The sequence below is a fragment of the Taudactylus pleione genome, unplaced genomic scaffold, assembly GCF_031769625.1.
Source record: "Taudactylus pleione unplaced genomic scaffold, aTauple2 ptg000352l, whole genome shotgun sequence".
NCBI classification, from domain to species: Eukaryota; Metazoa; Chordata; class Amphibia; order Anura; family Myobatrachidae; genus Taudactylus; species Taudactylus pleione.
In genome coordinates this window covers 11,978,596-11,982,069 of record NW_028284753.1, presented here as the reverse complement: position 1 = coordinate 11,982,069, position 3,474 = coordinate 11,978,596, and positions in this window count along the sequence as shown.

Below are 3,474 nucleotides of genomic sequence, written 5' to 3'. Positions count from 1 at the left end.
GTAACTAGTGCGCTTGCGTGACACATATGTGCACAAGAGCCCACAGCGTCCGGCCTGACGGGGCGGCGGGATCTGAAGGGATCCCTCTTCGTGAGCAGGTTGTGGGAGCAAATGCCATGTGAAGATGGCGAATGCTCCCGCAGACAAGCTCCGAAAATATTGTATTTTCGCAGCTTGATGAGTTCTTGTCCCTATACTAGTGTATGGGGACAGCGGGCCATTCCAGGGGCTCTATTTATTAACATTATTTTTACTAAAATAAAGTGAAAAAGGGTGTTTCCACACCTTTTTCACATTATTTTAGTATTACCTATAGTTATTACAGGGCAATTGGAGTAGAATTCGTAAAATTCTACTCCAACCCATAATTGTAATGGGAAATGTGATCCGACCAAAGTTACTAAAAATAAATTGTAAAAAAATACCAGGGAAAACCCTGTGATAATAACGCCACCAGGAGGTGGTGTTATCCAGGGTCTCCCCCAGTTACCGGACTCCTCCTCTGCTCTAAAAGGAAGCGCAGAGCCCGGAGCCGGTCCCAGTAATCAGCTGTGTGTTCTAAACAGACCGCAAGCTGATCATTGCAAAAAAATAAAAAATAGTAAAAAAAAAAAAAATTAACTTACCTGACTCGGGGCTCCGGTGATGACTCCCCTCTGGTCAGCTGGTCTCCTATGCTGCACTGTGGCCCGGTCATCAGGTGATCGGGTACCAGTGCAGTATGGGATATCAGCTGACCGGAGGCATGGAATACATCACCGGAGCACCGATGACTGCAGGTAAGTGCTATTAAGGAGGTGGGGTCGCGGTGGAGTCCGCGATCGTGGGGGGCGGGGCTTAGTGTTGGGGGCAGGGCTTAGCGCCGGGGGGGGCAGCAGTGGTGGCCGGTCGGCGCATGCGTGGGGCACTAGTCACAGTATTTTTTTGCAAAAACTAGGGGATTCGCAGGGACAGAGCTCTCTCGCAAGCTCTGTCCCTGCAAGGGATTTGTAGTAAATCCCTGTGATATTGCCTGAATTCACAATGCGAATTCAGTCGATAATATCACACTACAATCTGCATTACAAATGTGGATTGTAGTAAATAGAGCCCCAGGAGAGAAAGGTAAGCAGGAGATATCTTTCATATCTCCTGCATTACCTTTTTGATGAATGGTTCAAAAACTTAATTTCTATAATTGCAGGTGAAAATGTTCATTTTCACCTTCTTGTGTTGAAAATTAGTGATGATGAATAGAGCCCATAGAGAAATATTATTGTGACTCGTATACAGATTTCAGGATATCTATAATCTGCACAGTAAATAGGTGCTTACAAATACACATACTTTTCTAAATTCCTGAAGACTCACTGGTGGAGGAGGTAGATCACAAGACTGGCAAATTATTAACAAAACTAATGGGAAACCTATTAACAATTAGCAGAGACGATTAACTCTGGTACCTGATGTACTTTCGGAAACAAAATGGTCTAGGCCCAGATAATGAACATGATTGAAGGGGCTATATGCAATGTTTTCTCACCCAATCACTATGAATGATTATTTATCTCAGTTGATCCTAGTTACTATCCCAGCTTGTTCTCTGTGGAAAACAAAAACTTCAAGCCTTAGACTGCTATCAACTTGTTAACTCATATGTTTCAGAATATAGTTAGCGTGTGCTGTAGGCCATAACATTTGCAATGTGAGGAATAATGAAAGAGTATGCTTGGTGTGAAGGGGCTACAATAGAAAGCACATCAGACTCAGCTGTCCATCATTTACAGCACAATGTCCATCATTTACTGTACAACTCCATTATTTACAGCACAATAATCATCAGAGACGTAACTAGATTTATTGGTTCCCTGTGCCAGAGAGGGCATTGGCGTCCCCCCCATTTTTTAAATAGGGACATAAGATAGTGGACCTGAAAAAGGCCATGACTTCATGGGAAAGGGCCAGTGAAGAGATAGGGGTACTCCTGGGGCAGCCAGGAGATGCTGATGATAAAAGAAAAAGGAAGCTATGAATGATAATAAACAGGAAAATTGACAGGCCCAAAACATCGCCCCCTGGCCTGCGGTGACCTGTGCCATGGCACAGGTCGCACTACCCTAGTTAAGGCCTTGATAATCATCATGTACTGTACGGCGCTATCATTTGCAGCACAATGTCCATAATTTACTGTACGACGTCATTTATAGCACAATATCCATCATGTACTGTACGACGCTATCATTTACAGCACAGTGTCCATCATTTACTGTACAACGCCATCATTTACAGCACAATATCCATCATGTACTGCACGACTCCATCCTTTACAGCACAATGTCCATAATTTACTGTACAACTCTATCATTTACAGCACAGTGTCCATCATGTACTGCAGGGCCGGCTCTAGGGGTGTTCGAGCAGTGCGGTAGCACAAGGGTGCCACCCCTAGAGGGCGGCACCCTTCCCCAGCATCCCAATTTCAGCGGGACAGCACTGTCCCGCTGCTCCATCCGCGGGCCGAAGCGGCCCGCGGGTGGTCTAATTGGGAGGTTGGGGACCCCCACCCCAACCTCCCAACAGCTGCGGCGCCGGACCCCCGGAGTGTGAATGGATGCCGCGTGCATGCGCGCGGCATCCATTCCCTGACGGAAGAGAGCTGGTGGAAGCCCAGCCAGTGATGGATTGCTGGGCTTTACCCCCAGCCTGACGTTATTTGGAGGCGTGCCATGCGGGCACGCCTCCAAATAACGTCACATAGGGGGTGTGGCCTATGATAATTAGGCCACGCCCCCAAATTCGGTCACGCGCGGCGTATGATGGGCCGGCAGAGGGTGCTCTGACCCCTGGAACCGGCCCTGATGTACTGTACAACGCTATCATTTACAGCACAGTGTCCATCATTTACTGCACAACGCCATAATTTACAGCACAATATCCATCATGTACTGTACGACTCCATCCTTTACAGCACAGTGTCCATCATTTACTGTACGACGCCATCATTTACAGCACAATATCCATCATGTACTGTAGGACTCCATCCTTTACAGCACAATGTCCATCATATACTGTACAACTCTATCATTTACAGCACAATGTCCATCATGTACTGAATATCTTCATCATATAGTATATAGTCAAATGTCCATCACTTACTGCACATTTCGATCATTAATTGTTCATCTCTATCATTTAAAACCAGGGCCATAGGGAGGGGTGCGCGAGTGGTGTAGTCGCCCAAGGCAGTGGCAAATGCAGGATTTCTAGAGGGTGGTTTCCAAATGCTTGATTTTAAAGCAGGTGGGCAGTCAATAAAGAGCACTTAACCAGCTATAATATCCATCATACAAAGTATAATGTATGCACATATATAGGACCAGGGATCACAGTATGCCATTATATTTACACCCATCCCCCACTGGGGGGGTGGTGGTGTTGCGATTCACTGAAGGAGGGAGCTGAATTTCGATAAGTATGCCTATGGATGCAAACAAA